Source organism: Danio aesculapii, chromosome 2 (assembly GCF_903798145.1).
Source record: "Danio aesculapii chromosome 2, fDanAes4.1, whole genome shotgun sequence".
Lineage (NCBI taxonomy): Eukaryota > Metazoa > Chordata > Actinopteri > Cypriniformes > Danionidae > Danio > Danio aesculapii.
Genome location: NC_079436.1, coordinates 48805782 through 48824039, shown reverse-complemented (window position 1 = coordinate 48824039; position 18258 = coordinate 48805782). Strand labels below are relative to the sequence as shown.

The following is an 18258-nucleotide window of genomic DNA, read 5'->3' as shown; positions in this document are numbered from 1 at the left end:
TAAAGCCAATGAAGTTCAACAAGCAAACTCGAATTACCACAGTAAACTAAGATAATAAATCATTAAACAGCCGAAGCACAGCACTATCAAATTGCGTGGAGCACAAATAGTATGCCGAGGCAGAGCGCACACCACACTAGTCTGTCGGGGCTTTAAATCCTTGTGGCTTGTCCTGTTATTGGTGGAACCGACACAGTCATAATGATGATGGACAGAATGGTAAACCAATAAGAAACCGAAGGGCTAAGCAAGCAAAGATGAGGGTGAAAAAAAAAATAGACAAAGAAAACATCAAAAATAACATGGGCGCAACAGCAAAAACAAAGTAGATGTATGGAGCCACGCTAATACTGGACAGTTTTCTTACTTTAAGCAGGAAGGCCAGATAAACTGATGTTTTTTTACACTTGAGTAACACTGGTTCCCCTTCATATGGGAACTTCAACGTGTGTCTGTTATTAAACAGACTTTTGGGAGTGCTTTAGACGACCAATCACATCTGAAGATAAGAAAACGGGCCAATGAAATGCCAATTGAATTGGCGGAGCTTAGCTCCACAGCTGAAACTGATGAGCCAATTAGGGCTATATCAGTCGGCTGCTGGAGCCAGCTCATCAGAATTGTTGCTTCAGACCCGATCTGAGACTGAAGAACCCTTCTGCTGAGCTGACTTCCAACATTGAAGAAAGCATTATTCTCACCAGTGCGAGGGTAGACGTTCTAGCGGCGGTCGAGCTGGGTTTCCCGTCCCCTTGGCGTTTCGCTGGTGACCTGAAAGAGCAGTTTTTTAAAAGAGCAGAATTCCCTAAGAGAGCACACGGTCGTGCAGCGCGTCTTTTTAAAGATGTCGTTTCGACCGTGCGTTTCTGGATGCGGTGGTTTCCTCTCCCCGGATGACAGGCACGAGTACTGCGTCACATGCTTGGGGGTCCAACATGTTGATGCGGTGCTTGCGGACAGTTCTTGCCCGCATTGCGATGGCTTGACTGTTGCGCAACTGAGGTCGCGGCGAGCTCTTTTATTAGGGCAAGTCACCCCTGCTGCTCCCCGCCAAGCGGTTAGCACTCGGGCAGGCCTGAGGGTTACAGTGGGGGCTAATCCGTCGCCTTCGGGCCCGCGGACCCCTCGCTCCTCGTCAGTGCGCTCTGTTTCTGCTTCGAGTGTTAGCGCTGGTCCATCCTCTGGGTTGGCCGCGCTCTCATTAGATGACACCGGGGACGTGATGTCCATCGCTGCATCGGAGGGCGGGCTGACATGCTCTGATGAAGATCCGGACCCCCTGCCACCCTCCGGGGTTATCAGTGAGGTTTCGGATCTGGAGTCGGACATGTTAGCCGTGTTATTCCGGGCTGCTTCGGCCGTGGGACTGGAGATGGCTTGTCCCCCAGAACCGCAGCCGGACCGCTTAGATGGGTGTTACGTGGGGGTGAAGAAGGCGAAGCCTTTTAGACCCCCCGTCCCCTTCTTCCCGGAGGTACACAGAGAGCTCACGCAGGCATGGAGGGCACCTTTTTCTGCCCGGTCCTCGTGCGCTCCCGCTCTCACCTCCCTCGATGACGGAGCGGCCAGGGGTTATGAGGCGATTCCCCAGGCGGAGCGTGCTCTGTCTGCAGACCTGCTCCACTCGGAGAGGTCCGCCCTCACTCCCTTCCAAAGCGTGCAGGTTATCTGAGTCTCTCACGGCCAGAGCCTGCACTGCTGCGGGCCAGGCCACCTCCGCTCTGCACGCTATGGCCACCTATCAACGCTACCAAGCCGAGAAGCTGGCCAAGATGCAGGAGGGCGGTTCTCCCCCAGGCTTGCTGCATGAGCTCCGCACGGCAACCGATTATGCTCTCATGACTATTAAATCGGCTGCTCGTGCCCTGGGGAAGATGATGGCCACATTAGTGGTCCAGGAATGCCACCCCTGGCTGAGCTTGGCTATATGAGAGACGTTGACAAAGCTTGCTTTCTTAACGCTCCCGTATCCCAGGCTGGCCTTTTCGGCGACACCGTCGGGGAGTTCACCCAGGAATTCTCCGTGGTGAAAAGCAGTCCAAGGCGAGGGGTGAGGTCATCTATCAGCGGGCTCGAAAAACTGCTCCTCCCGCTGCCCCTTCCGCTGCGGTTGCTCTTCGCCGAGGGCGTCCACCCGCGGCTTCATCTGCTCCGCTTTCGCTGCCCGCTCCGGCCAGGCGGCAATGCCGAGCCTCCCGCGGGACTGCAACGCCCCCGCCCCAGGGCGCCGCTAAGTCCAGTAAACGGACCGCGAAGCGTTCCTGGGACGGGCCATTCGGAAAAGAGGGGACCTGCTCTTTCCTCGGTGGGGGGCCGAGGATTATTAAATCAGTCCACAACGACTTTAAACTCCTCGCTGCCGGCCCCTGGGCTGGCGGCAACCAAATTTCCAAAAGAGCAGTTTCCTCTCTCTCCGGATGCGCGAGCCCGAGTACTGCCAGTCTGGGACGCTCCGCCTTTCAGCTCGCAGCACCGGGACCCTTCGCCTCAGGCCCTCAGAGTGCAGCAGGACGGACTCCTTTCTCTCACTCTGGCCTCACCGCGGGATCCAGGGAGGAAGGTAAAAGAAATTCTCTTATTTTCAGCTCTTCCCCGGGACGCACCGCTTCCCGGGATGAGCACTCCCATCCCGAGCTGCCCCTCCGCTGGCACGTCAGTGATCGCTCCGATGGTGCCATTAGCGCGCGCTCTGCCAGCCTGGTTAGCGCTGCCCAGCGCATCGCGGTGGCTCATACGGACGGTCAGACTCGGCTATGCGATTCAGTTCGCTATTCGCCCTCCCAAGTTCACGGGTGTCCTTTTCACGAGGGTGATCCCCGTGAGCGCCCCTGTCTTGCGAGAGGAGATTGCGGTCCTCCTGGCGAAGGACGCAATCGAGCAGGTCCCTCCAGCCGAGATGGAGTCCGGGTTCTACAGCCCGTATTTCATCGTGCCCAAAAAAGAGCGGGGGGTTAAGACCAATCCTAGATCTGCGCAGACTGAACTGTCATTTACACTAAATGCTTTCAGAATGCTTACGCAGAAACGCTTGCTTCAGAGCGTCCGTCCACAAGATTGGTCTGCAGCCATAGACCTGAAGGACGCGTATTTTCATGTCTCTATTCTTCCACGCCACCGCCCTTTTCTCCGGTTTGCGTTCGAAGGACGAGCGTGGCAGTACAAAGTCCTCCCCTTCGGGCTCTCTCTGTCTCCGCGGGTTTTCACCAAGCTCGCGGAGGGTGCTCTGCGCCACTGCGGCTTGCGGGCATCCGCACACTCAACTATCTCGATGACTGGCTCATTTTAGTCTCCTCTCGCGATCAGTTGATTATGCACAGAGTCAAAGTGCTTCGGCACCTCGACCAGTTGGGGTTTCAGGTCAACCGAGAGAAGAGCAAACTTTGCCCTGTGCAGAGGATCTCTTACCTCGGGCTGGAGCTGGATTCGGTTGCTATGGTTGCGCGCCTCTCCAAGGAGCGCGCCAGGCTAATGCTTTCCTGTGTAACGAGCTCCACATGAAAATAGTGGTCCCACTGAAATGTTTTCAGAGGCTCCTGGGGCATATGGCATCCGCAGCCGCGGTCTCGCCGCTCGGTTTGCTTCATATGAGACCACTTCAGCGTTGGCTTCGCGATCGAGTCCCCAGACGGGCATGGCGCGCGGGTACACACCGGGTGAACATCACTCTGCTGTGTCTCCGCACCCTCAGCCCCTGGACGGATCTGGCTTTTCTACGGGCCGGAGTGCCCCTAGGGCTAGTATCCAGGCATGTTGTCGTAATGACACATGCCTCCAGCACGGGCTGGGGGGCCGTGTGCAACGAGCATGCAGCCGCGGGTTCGTGGTCCGGACCCCGCCTGCATTGGCATATCAACTGCCTGGAGCTGTTGGCAGTGTATCTGGCTCTCCGCCGCTTTTTTCCGGTGTTGGAGCAGAAACACATGCTGGTCAGGACGGACAGCATGGCGGCGGTGGCTTATATCAACCATATGGAGGGTATGCGCTCTCGCCGCATGCCTCAGCTCGCTCGCCGTCTGCTCCTTTGGAGTCACACGCGGCTGAAATCACTGTGTGCCATTCACATCCCGGGCGAGCTCAAACGTGCAGCCGATGCGCTCTCACGGCAGCTAGTGTCCCGAGGAGAGTGGAGACTCCACCCCGATTCGGTCCAGCTGATATGGGCGCGCTTTGGTGAAGCCCAGATCGATCTGTTGCTTCCACCGAGAACGCACATTGCCAGCTGTTTTATTCCCTGACCGAGGCCCCCCTCGGCACGGATGCACTGGCTCACAGCTGGCCATCGGGCACGCGCAAATATGCGTTTCCCCCAGTGAGCCTAATCGCACAAACTTTGTGCAAAGTCAGGGAGGACGAGGAGCAGGTCTTGTTTGTTGCGCCCCTCTGGCCCAACCGGACCTGGGTTTCGGAGCTCACACTCCTCGCGGCGGCCCCTCCTTGGCGCATTCCCCTAAGGGAGGACCTCCTCTCTCAGGGACGGGGCACCATCTGGCACCCACGCCCAGATCTCTGGAACCTCCACGTGTGGTCCATAGACGGAGCGCGGAGGACTTTGGTGACTTACCGCCCGCGGTACTTAACACCATCACTCAGGCTAGAGCACCCTCTACGAGGCATGCCTACGCCCTGAAGTGGAGTCTATTCTCTGAGTGGTGCGCTTCTCCCCGAGAAGACCCCCGAACTTGCCAGATTAGCATTGTGTTATCCTTCCTTCAGGATAAGCTGGAGCGTAGGCTGTCACCCTCCACACTGAAGGTTTATGTGGTGGCATCTCCGCTCATCATGACGCGGTGGATGGCAACACGCTCGGGAAGCATGATCTAATCATCCGATTCCTCAGAGGCGCGCGGCGATTAAATCCATCCCGCCCCCCTCTCATGCCCTCTTGGATCTCTCCTTAGTCCTGGTGGCTGCAGAGAGATCTGTTTTAGCCACTCGATTCTGTATTCTGTCATTATGACAGCTCTGCTGATCGCATTGGCGCCATTCAAGAGAGTTGGGGATCTGGAGGCATTTTCGGTCAGCGAATCGTGCCTTGAATTCGGGCCGGGTTACTCTCACGTTGTCCTGAGACCCCGACCTGGCTATGTGCCCAAGGTTCCTACCACCCCATTTATAGATCAGGTGGTGAACCTGCAAGCGCTGCCTGCGGAGGAGGCAGGCTCAGCCCACTCACTGCTTTGTCCCGTTCGCGCTTTGCGCCTTTACGTGGAACGAACGCAAAATGTAAGATCATGTGAACAGCTCTTTATCTGTTATGGTGGCCGGCAGAAGGGAAGTGCCGTGTCAAAACAGAGGTTGGCCCACTGGTTAGTTGATGCCATCGCCCTCGCTTATCAATGCCAGGGCGAGCCGCGCCCTCCTAACATGAGAGCGCACTCCACTAGAGGTGTCGCTTCCTCATTGGCGTTAGCACGCGGCGCCTCTCTCACAGAAAATCTGCAGAGCTGCGGGTTGGGCGACACCTAACACATTTGCGAGGTTTTATAACCTCCGAGTGGAGCAGTTTTCTCCCGGTTATTGGGAAATCCCAATCAATCGGGGGAGAATTAAGCTCGGTGTCACAAACGCTTGCTGCGCCAGGCTCCCTAAACCGGAGATGCGTGCGCTTTTTCCTATTCTACTAGTAAGTTTCCCTTCCCAGGCGAACCCTAGAGAATTCCTCTGAGGCCCCCAGCATCGACTCAGCGGAGGAGTCGAGTGCATGGCTCAGTGTGCGGTTGGTATGCCCATTAGGTCTACACGCATATTGAGGATCGGTGCCAGCTAAGTGCATCCCCATTTGGTGATGTCATATGCATTATTACCACGGTGTGTTCCCCCTTATTAGGCGGTCCCGTGTCTTCCCTAAACCGCTAACCAGCTTATCATATGTTGCACTCCCCCTCATTAGGGCTAGTCCATATGTCTCCTTACCATCAGGTCTCCCCTTTTAGGGTAGCAGGTGGTCTCCGCTGCGTCCTCCCCCTTCGGGGACTGGCACGCTTTCCCAACGTACTGTCGTATTTCCAAAATCCCTAGTCTATATTAGCTAGGTAAAAGCACACTTACGACCCCTGATTTAAAACTTTTATTCCCATGTAATGGTAATATGTTGGGCCTAGGGGACGTTGGAAGGTTGCGCTCTTGGTGATGTCAGTAAGCTCACGCTTTGGCTTGGCAAACTACACATCAGGGACGCGACAGGCTTAGCTGCTGTGGCGCTTTCCATACAGTCTCCCAAAAGTCTGTTTAATAACAGACACACGTTGAAGTTCCCATATGAAGGGGAACGTCCTGGTTACGTACGTAACCCACGTTCCCCGAATAGGGAACGGAGACGTGTGTCTCCACTGCCACAGCACCTGAGTCTCCAGCTGGGAGCTGAGCGATCGGCTCTTCAGCAGGCAAATTCTGATGAGCTGGCTCCAGCAGCCGACTGATATAGCCCTAATTGGCTCATCAGTTTCAGCTGTGGAGCTAAGCTCCGCCAATTCAATTGGCATTTCATTGGCCCGTTTTCTTATCTTCAGATGTGATTGGTCGTCTAAAGCACTCCCAAAAGTCTGTTTAATAACAGACACACGTCCTTGTTCCCTATTCGGGGAACGTGGGTTACGTACTAAACCAGGACGTTTCAATATGACTTTGTTGGATTTTACACTACAAAGATGCACTTTTGTGGTGCAATTAGCTATCATCGTAATAACACAAGTTGTTAACATGATATGTTTTAAGTGACTGTTTGTCACTTGTTGAGGTCTGTTGCACAAAGCCTGTTTGAGTTTTTCCAAGTTTTCCCTACTCTTCACTCTTCACATCAAACTAAACTAAAATACAGAATTTGTTTCTTTTGAGCAAATAACTGTAAGGGAGGGAAATAACTGTATTTACGTTTACTGCATTAGCTTGTCTGGAATCATACCTGTTTAATCTGAAATGACTATAAAAAGGAACAGTACAGCTAATGCATTTGTTATTTAAATGGCTGATATTTATGTGGCCATTATATTGATGAACATATGATTATTTTTAGATCACAGTTGATAATACTGACAATAGTTTTTAAAGTGTGGAAATAAATTTAGGGTGGAATGTGCAAAAGTGTCATGATATGTGAAGTATAAAAATCTAAAATGTACCTTAACTCTACAAAAAATTGGCTGAATTTCATAATTCATAATTTTTTCCATATACATTTATGACAGAGAATGCGTGAGTGTGATGCCATTTTGAGATCAGCCTTTGTGAAAACCTTAATGTGGCAAAAAGCCACAATTTAATTTTAGGCTTCATCAGATGAAATGGCAGTTGGTTTACTTGGTGGTTGTTTGCACACTGATGAGTAAATGGTATGGTCTGATGTTGTTTCGATGGGATTCGTAGGTTTTTGGTGTTGTCCTACTGTGCAGTAAGTTGTGGTGGGGTTGTTGACATCCATTTTCTCTTGTGTCTGAGTTTGAAGCTGATAAAATACACGGGAAAAATTACAAATGCACACATGACCAGTTCTGCTAATAAGTACTGCACAAAATGAATTAAATACATTGACTAAGCTTCAGTATACAACAAGCAATTTAAAGAAACACTTCTACAAGTCTCGCACAGTTAAACAGTTAAACATCTATTTGGCCAATTTCTTGTTCGGGCAGGCTCACGTTTATCTTAGCTTAAGTTAATGAATTGAATCAGATGTGACCAAAAATAAAATAAAAAAAATTAAAGAGTTTTGATAATTTTCCTAATTTGAAGCTCAAGTCTCCTTATGTAGGCCATGAAAACAGCCCATTCTTATGAACTGCATAATATCAATTAGCCTGGTGCAGTCATGGTACAGCAGCAGGGTTTCTTGACTATTACACCTGAATGAGAGTATATAACCTAATTTGGCCTAGAACAGGGGCGGACTTGGTGATTTGGGGACCTAAGCAATTCCAGGTATGGGGCCCTAGTATTGAAACTCAAAATTCCCTTTCTCAATCTTTTTTTTTCTCTGTATGTTCGTTTTGTTTTGTTTTTGCAAATAAACATGCATATTAAAATATATAAAATATACTTTAAACATATTTTCAACATTTAAAATAACCTTTATCTTCCTGATGTAAAATTAAATCCAACATTCACAAATGAAAAAACAAGTTCTACAAACTATGTACAGTTTTGTGATTAGATTTTAATATTAATAAAAAAAACATTTAAACCAGTTTAATTCACAATTAATCAAAATAATCTTGTCACCATTTTTCAAATGAATTGAATAATTGCTGTTTGTGAATCGGCGGCCCTTACTGTTCAATAGGAAATTTTATTTTATTTGAACAGGATCTCTTAACAAGCTCACAGCGGTCACCATCTGATCTGATGGGTGTTTCGGCCAAAAAGTAGGATCACTGGGGTAGCTGGGTTTTATTGTTTGTCTTATTTTTACTTTTTTTCCCACAAATATTCTCAAAATTCTCACTCTTGCACACTCTACCTACCTCTACCACAGCTCTACTCTGATCGGTGACAGATTAGCAATGTCTTTGAACCACGTGCTCACACGTTGTGCATGTGCAGTATGGAAGGAATGTTCCATTATTCATGGGGGCCCTCGATTTTGAAAAGAAGTAATACTGTAAAAATCTTAGGTTATAGACAGACTTTTACAACATGTGATAGAAAATGTATAACAGAGCTATATGATTAATATAGGCTTCTTGGCATTGGTCGGCGACCTGAGCAACTGCTTACCTCGCTTATTGGTTAAGTCTACCCCTGGCCTAGAAAACAGCACATTTTTTATTTGTTATCCGTTGGTTTTATTACACAATGTAACTACAGAAGATTTGAGCTTTAAATAGGAAAATTATCAAAAATCTTTTATGATTTTTTTTTTAACAAAATGCTAATGGTCAAATCCAATTCAGTTCATTATGCTAAGCTAAGCTAAAAGTGACCCCGCCAGAACAAGAAATTGGCTGAATGGATTCAGTAATGGTTTGAGTCAACTATTTGGCTCTGGGAGATTTGTAAAATTTAGCTTTAGTTGATTCTCACCCGCTCTGGAGCATCATAAGTATGGGCATCACTGTTAATTGTCTTCATTTCTTGACCCTGGAAATTTTAAACAAAAGCATTACTTTAGTAAAATATTTATCTATACTGATTGGTCACAAATTGATAGTAATATACTTATTAAAATATAAAATAGCCTTGTACATGCTGATAGAGATCATGATCAAGCTGTTCATGCTACATTCTTAACCATCTGCTCTGCCGTATTTTTAGGTTATATAGACTCATTTGTTTTGAAACTTTTAGATTTTTATTTTTATAATTTGATAAGTACATTTCGCCACTTTAATGTGCTGATTTTGGCCACTTTTAACAGTACTGTTCCGTTAATGTATTTACTAACATGACCCAAGAACAATAATTGTACAGCATTTAATCATAGTTTACAAATTATTCTGCATTATTAAAATTCAAAGTAGTTAACATTTCTGTACTTTGAGTTAACTAACAATGACTTATTTACTTTTATTCAAATACTTTTATTTTCTTAATTTACAATCACCACATTTTGCAAAGACTCACATGGATCTATTTGATAGATTTGGTTTATAGATTATTATTACAATATAGATCTATATAATATTTAAGGAGATGTGTGGGTTTCCTCCAATTGCTCTGGTTTCCCCACAGTCCAAAGACATGTGCTATAGGTGAATTGAATAAACTAAACTATATGTGTGCGTCTGTGTGTGTATGGAAGTTTCACAGTGCTGGGTTGCAGCTGGAAGGGCATCTGCTGTGTAAAACACATGCTGGATAAGTTGACGGTTCATTCTGCTGTGGCGACCTCTGATGAATAAAGGGACTAAGCCGAAGGAAAATGAATGAATATTTTAATGTGCTATTATATTACAATAAAATAAAGTATAGATTGTTCAGCCTATATTGTATTGTATTTAGTTTTGTGTTGCATTAGCAAAAGAAACAAATTGATAATCGTTGCTGGTGACAGTGAGTGTATATTTGATAAATTGTATTCAGAGGAAGGAATTGAGAAGGATTATTTAAAAATGAAATGACAATCGTTTATTATTATTATTATTATTATTATTATTTGTAACTGACATATCTCCAAATGTGTTCTGCATTGCAAAGTCAAATGTTGTCTTCTGTTAAGTTGATATCTATGCTTTTTCATATGATTTATTTGTAACTGAAAGCATTGTGTGACTGAAACTTAAACCTCAATAGAGGTGTAAACCTATACTGGTCTCACGGTTCGGTTACGATTATCATGCCATCAATTCGGTTCAATTCGATATTTCGGTGCATCACTTTGCATTGACGATGCTTTCCATACACAGTGTTGTGTTTTGGGGGGTGGCTATAACAAGCTGTCTGTATAAACACACATACACACACACACACACACACACACATACACATGGACACACAGCACCACACTGTCTCTCATTCACACACTTACACAAACATAGACAGCAGCAAACAAACACACACAAACATAGACAGCAGCAAACAAACACACACTCTCTCTCTCTCTCTCTCTCTCTCTCTCTCTCTCACGCGCACCACGCGTGCTTGCTTGCTTGCTCACTCGCTCACCCAGGAGCAATATTGTGAGACCGCCCACTCCTGTTAAAGTTACCGACCGCTCCCGTGCTTTTATTCCAAAATTTATTCCCGCGCCGCATGAAATCTGGTCGGGTCCTGCGACAATGTACAGGTACAGCCACGGGAATGCATACAGCCGAGAGGAAAAGAGAGTGGAGGAAAAGTCACACCAGCAGCCGAGAGGAAAAGTCACGCCAGCAGGTGAAATGGGCCACAGTGAGAGACAGAGAGAGAAGTGGAGTACTTTCATTTCTTCAATCGCAGAGAAATAGGGTAGTAAGTGCCAGTAAAAGACTTTCCAGAAAACACACACAGTGAAACTTTTAAGTAGTTTGCGCCTGTAGTATTGTAAATACCCGCGCTCGCCTCCCTCGCGACAGAGCGCATATGAGCTAAATGACGTCAGTACATAACCGGTTATGTTTATTACTGAACCGATACCGAATTGTCCGCATCTGCATCGCGGTGCACCGAAAAAACTATTTTGACACCCCTAAACATCAAGACAAACAAATGACCACATATTCAAGAAAAGAGTGTGCATGATGTATTTTGAGGTCTAACATGACTGAAAACTATAAGACTAGCATGACAACAAATACATGATATCTGCATGCATATGATTAGTAATTTAAAGATTACCTCAACTTGGGCATAGACCGTATCACTGATATCTTGAGTGCCTACAAGGTTTAGAATATACACCAATATATTAGCATCAAGTCAGGGAATTAAAAAAAATTATAGCAATATTATATATAAAAGCCTATTTCTATTCAAGTAAATTAAATTTAGCATGCAGTTAATAAGGAAATATATGGGATGTCAGTTTTAAACTACTTTAAACTGTTTCAGTTGTATGATTAAATTATGGACTTAGCATCTTTTTGCAATATTTTTCCTCTTGCATGTAAACGATGTGAATGTGGAATTGATGTAATAAATGTTGTTGTTTTTTGTGATGAGCAAAAATTAATTGCAATTAGTCGCATCCATTACAAAAAATTGACAATTTACGTGTGTACACTGCGTATGTTTATGTATATATAAATACACACAGGCATACATATATGCGAGAAAATGTTTATTTATCTTTAGATATAATACATGTATGTGTATATAATACAAATAATATATACATTTAAATATCAGTATTACAAAATAGTTTTGGATCATTTTGTTTATCACATTTATAATAATTACATGTAATATGCATATGTATATTATGTAACAACAAACTTTTATTTTGAATGCCATTTAATCCTTGAACAGCACTTGTTTTTTTGCTATATAACTATTCTGGCTATTCTTAAATTTTCTATTCTTTCTTTTTTGACAACCGCAAAGAACAAATGTTTTGTCCTCCTGCAGTAGGTACTATACAAACTATTTGACATTTTAAACCTGAACAAGCCACACTGTGTTGAGGTGAACAATATGGGATCTAAACATAAAGCTCTAAACTGCAGAGTCTAGATTTTACTGAAAAACTTTAATATTTAAATAATCTGATTAGGCAATTTGATAGAGAAAATAGTAAAGTAGTAACTAGTAAAGGTGTGTGCCACTCAAGGTGATGTGAGTATTCTAGTACCACCCTGTTTTAAAAAAAAATGTTTCCCCTTACTTTACTATTATTATTATTATTATTATTAATATTATATGAAAGAGGAACATGGACATACCTGTTCGCTTGCAGTAGAACCAGACTGCAAATATTATCCCAATTGCTATCAGAATTGGCAAAACACCCAGCCACTTGAGAGATAATTGGGCTTCCTGTGCTTTGTTCTCTGGAAAAGGACACCCTCATCATTAAGAGCAGTGGTTGTTAGTTCATTTATTCTGCATTCACCCATCAATTTAGATATTAAACTATTTGTTTATTTTGAGAGATGTTCATTTGAATGTGGTGGTGTTTGTGTGTTTGGCGAAGTACCTTTATTTTTAACACAGAGCTGTTTAATGTCTATTTTGTCTTCTTGCCAACTGACAGGATTGCTGTAGTTACAGATGATCGATTCCTCACTGCAGTGTAATGACAGGGTGAGGGTGTAGTTCTCCTGTGATGTCTCTTCCTCTGGTGAACATGCAGTGTTCTGATAGATGGAGTTGATGATGATGATGAGGTCTTGAGATCTGCATGTTAAGTTCACAGTACAGTCACTACTGTTTGAGTTTACAGTTAGAACAGGAGCCTCCACTGCGTCTGAAACACATTTGAGGGAAAGAAATAATGTAGTCAATTGTAACTGCCGTAAACTATTGATTTTCATGACAGCCTCGCCGCAACCAATCACCAGCATTTGATCCGGGCACGTTAAGGATGCAGGTTTTCTTCAAGTGGTGCTCCCTGACGTTGACAAGATTATACCCTTGGGTATCGAAATTAGGTACCGAACGAAAATGATTTTTTTGATACTCTGTAGTATCGAGACGATTTGGTCTGTGCTTAAAAAGTATAGAACTCGATACCCAGCCCTACACCTGACAAATCAGCACTAATCAAAGAAATTGTAATAAATAAGCATACATTTGTTATCTGTGTAACAAAATTGATTAGTTCAGTAGAGACATTGATACATTTCTGTTATATTTATGAACACGTTATTTAAAATGTATAGTGTTGTTTTGCTAAGAAAAATGCTGATTTATTTTTTTATCGTTTTACATTTTTTACAACAGCAGATTTTGCACTTTGAATATACAGTACACAACTTTACATAAGTTGTTGATGTACCATGTTTATTTGTGGTTAGTTTGAAAATTGCTCATACATTTAATTTCTGAGCAGCTGTTCTGTTTTTGTTTTTTTTAAAATGCATAAAATCTATAGTTGTCTAAAATAGCAATTTGATTCTGATTGATGTTTCAGATAATTCAAGTTTTCATACTCAAGCTGTGAAGGAACATGTTCAAGGGTTAAATAAAAACTTTTATGATGCTGGAGCAACTTTTAGTTTTTGCTTTTTTAATTCTGAATATATCATTCAGCTGGTTTATCACCTTGTGATATTTTTTTTAAATTTTGAACTGCTGGTCTGACTTAAACAAAAAGTTATTTTGAAACACTAATTTATTTAAGTCTGTTTTGTGTTTTAGTTGCGAGAATGCAAATTAATTAAAACTGTGATTTGATCAACAGTGTGTTCTCCATGCATGCTGCACTGAAGTGACATTATAAGCACATTAATGGGAGCATTAAAAAAGTTCTTTGGAAAAGTAACTCAAATTACTTTTAGCAGTAATGCATTACTTTTTGGAGTAAGTAATCGATAAAGTAATTGAGTTACTTTTTGAATGAAGTAACTAGTAACTGTAACTAGTTACAATTTTTCAGTAACTAGCACAACACTGCTTTTGACGCATTTTGCGTTCATCAGCATCTTAAATATTTAATTTTTAAAAAACTTAAACTTTGTTTATTATGTCATCTTTGCATCAAATTACAACAAATTACCGCTTATGCACGGTGTTTCTAATGCAGTGTCTATGGGGCAGGACAGTAAATTTGACGTTGTTCTCTCTTCTGGTTGCCGTTATCAGTCTCACACTTTTTTTTATTTTTCCTTTTTCTGAAAGTCTTGATAATACTATCGTGGAGTTTCCTTTTATTATTTCAGCAAAAAGTATTGTAAAACTTTATTTGTTGTACTCTACCATTCACTGCGCTCTAAGTGTACCCAACTATGATGACTTCTGCTGCTGAGAAACACAGAAATGTGAAGGGTACCATACAATGTAGGGGAAACACTGCAATGAGTTCCTTGGCAACATATACATATTCAAGGCATGAAAAGAAGTAGCGGTCACTGAAATTTATGAAGTAGAAATACTCAGAACTTTGTGTTTTTTTTTTTTATTGTAAATAAATAAAACCGTGTTAGAAGGAAATATACACATCTAGAGAAGTCAGGGCACTATAAATATATGGGTTTTATTTTCTAGTGGTTAAAACGGTGAACTTGAATTATCAGTCAGCTGACTGTTTTAGTTTTGTGCATATATTTTATGTAACATTTCAAAAAGCTGAAGTCAGATTATGATGTTTTTAACTCTATTTTGTTTAATCTCGATTAAAGTGCTCTTGTTGTCTCTACTCTTAAATCACTGCAGAAAGTTATAAAATAAATAAACACCTTGTTCGTACACGCATAACTAACTTTTTTCAGGTTTTTGTTAAAAAAAAGAGAAATCCGTATCAAGAATTAGCCAGTTTAAAAATATTAAATCAAATCAAGATCAGGTCATCTCTAATTTGCACTTAAACTTTACAGTTGTAGGAGGGATGATTGAAGAAAAACACACATATATTTAAAGGTTCAAGAAACCCTGGAGTACTTTTTTTGAGATTTTAACAGATTTGTGTGTGTTGAGCATCAGTTAGGACAATGTTAGCACCTGTCAGCTTTAATTGTGGGAAAAACTGGATAATTTTGAGCTTTTGTCAGCTTATTTCATCTTCCGGATTTAAAATTATTTTCGGGGTGGGATCAAAGTCGGTGACGTAGCGCAAAACTGCATGATGACGCGTTGGTTTCTCATTATTATTCATAGCGAAGTTTTCTTATCCTATGAGAAGACCCTACTTCTTAATTATTCATGGCTGCGTGTGCTTTCTGAAGGCCAGACAGACCTGCCAGTGCCAAGCTGTGACACTCTATGTTGATGTCTGGGTAAGACCGCATCCACGGACCCACGGCACACTGTATTTAGCCGTTCATGAAGGGTCGTACGTGTTTGTTTCCATGATCCGTGGGGTTTGTTGCATGTTTTTCCCCGCGACCCTGTCAGGGCCGATACAGCAAAGCTGTATGTGTGCAGCAAGCATTTTTGTCGGGAGAGCTGTACGAGAATTGGAGAATGGCGGACGTTGTCTTTTATGATAATTGTGGTTGTGTGTATATGAAATTACAAATAACAAATGTAGCAGGGCATTAAATTACTGTTTATTTCTTTGCATTTTAACTTTATAAACTAAAAGCATGGCTCCCTTCACAGTTTGTCTCATTTTGTGAGCTAACTCGCAGCAGTTGTTCGCTCCCCTCCTTCTCCCCTACTGTGCTGGCCACGCCCACCCCTGCCTCTGCTCGCAGAGCTCCACGCCCATTATGATGCATTTTTTGAAAAAATTCCGAGGTAGACTTGAACCGAAAGTGGGGGATTTCATGGCCCTTTAACAGAGAATTGAACAAATGAGTCTCATAATCTAAACACACCAAGCACAATGACACTCACCTATAACAGTCACTCTGTATACAACTTCTTTGTTTGAATTTCCGCTTATTTTTGCTGTGTATCGTCCACTGTCTGCCTTCTGCATGTTTTTCAGTGTCAAAGAGAAGTTTGTTTCATTAAACTCTATTCTGTTCTGATAGGCAGGGTGTGTTTTAGTCTTCTTAGATTCATTATAATATTTAACTATATTTTCTGATTTGTGGTTTGTCCAGAATAATTCGTCAAACTTTGGTAGTTGTTGTGTCTGTAAATCCAGTTGAACAGAAGCTCCTGTCTGCACAAATTTGGAAATCTCAGAACTGAAACCTGAAGAGAAAGAAAATTAAATGAATTTATGAATGCATCTTGTAAATTTACTAGACCTGTTATCATGCACATTTTCAGACATTTGTCATAATCAAGCAGTTTTTGTTTAGCATTTAGAAATACTATACATCGCAGATTTCTACTCATACAAATAAACAATGTGGAGCAAAGAGTCTCTAGCCATATACCATGTACCCCATTTCAAACTAAACATCCCACATTGATTGTTAATATTGGCCTAAATCCAATTGTTGTTTGTGAAAAATAAATGATGCTTACTGTTACATATTTTCATAAACTACTTAACACTTCAGTAATTATCTGTATTTCAGTAATTGGTGTCAAATAACAAACTTAGAGAGCCATTTTGTTTTATGCACGGCTGATTTTTAAACTTTGTGTGCTGTTGGGGATGTCTTCATCTGCTCTGGCGTTAATTTGAGTTTAAAAATTGGCTCAAATTGACTCTTTCTGTGTTTTAGCAAATGGAGTGTATCTTTTTTTGACACATATTTTGACAAAATGCTTAGAAAATTAGTTTAAAAATTAGCTTAGAAACAATACACACTGTGGAAATGTATAACCGTTTTGTTATGTTCATGGCTATTTTGTCCCATTGACTTTCATTATAATGTCATTTATTGATTGCAAAGCCATGACGGCATATAATCATGTATTCTTGATTATTGGTGGATTTCCCTGTTGGGAAGAGATAAAAAAATGTTTTGAACACATCTTGATATGTCTGAGAAAATCAAAATAAGCAGCTCAGCTCTCAGAACATAGTAAGTGTATTTATGCACACACACACACACACACACACACACGCACACACACACACACACACACACACACACACACACACTATAATCTGCTGTTTTACTCCATATAAAAAAGCCTGAAACTTTTTACTTTTTTGCACAGGCCTTTCTAAAGGTTTAATGCAGCCAACTGATGATCAACAGTTAAAAAAAATTACAAATTGTACCTGTTCCCAACATGGAAAACCAGCAACAATCATGAATGCATAATTATTTGGTGTCATGGCTTTGCAATCAAAAAATAATGGAAGTCAATGGGGAAAAAACAGCCACCAACATAATGAAAGGGTAGTAAAATTTAACAGTACACAAGGGTTGATTAGTATTTCCTTGAGCTGAATACAAATTCATTAAAAATAGCACAAGCTACTAAAATGGTTAGTTAATACCTATTGTGACTTTTAAAGGGGTCTTTTTTTTTTTTCTTTTTTTTTTTTTACAAAGGATCGTGAATGAAAAAGACACTTTGCGATTAAAAAAAACTGCTATGTAAGCTAATGTTGCATGTATGTATTATATATTTAATCTTTGACGATATGGCTTATCATAGAACAAGACAATTTAGCCAGTACATTTGCATATATTTAGTTAAACATTAAACAGGTTAACCTTAAAAAAAACAATTAATTTAAAGTTTATTAGAACATAACTAAGCATGTTTTTGCTTGTTGAAGGCGTGATCAGGGCTGTACCACCATCTCAGTTTGAGTCTGGAAAATCCCTCTATAATACACTAAGATTTATTTCACAATATGAAATCATGTTATCTATATAAATGCACAATTTTATAATATCAGACGAATGGTGAACATTGTGATCAAGACTGGCAAAAACAGTCGACGAAAAAACAAACTACCACTCAACACTCTTAAATTATGCTTGTTATAAAGATCAGTATTACAGAAACGAAGAGCTACTTTCATACTAACATTGGTACTAAGCAAAAATACTGAGAAACAATAGCAAATGAACAATCAGTTAGTACACAGAGTTTAGGTGGTGCCTATTTGTATTTTGTTAATATGAATAATAGTAAGGAGCACAACAGGTTTCAAACTATCTATATCTTAAAATAATGAAAAATGAGAACTGCAGTAAAGTAAAAGCTTAATTTAAGAACATTTTCATAAGTAATCATCAAAAATGTAACCCATTTGTAGACAACATACCCAGCATATGAGCTTGGATATAGTATATGAACCCTACCTAGTGTTGTCATCTCTGTAACAATAACCATTAGTTATCAATAAACGGTTACTAGTTAGTTAGATAAACGGATCATTAGTTT

The 18258-nt window shown here is 42.0% G+C and overlaps 1 pseudogene; it reads right to left on the bottom strand.

Annotated features, from left to right (window-relative positions):
- Nucleotides 1-9000: 9000 nt before the first annotated feature.
- Nucleotides 9001-16231, bottom strand: LOC130238559 (uncharacterized; annotated as a pseudogene).
- Between the last annotated feature and the right edge of the window lie 2027 nt (nt 16232-18258).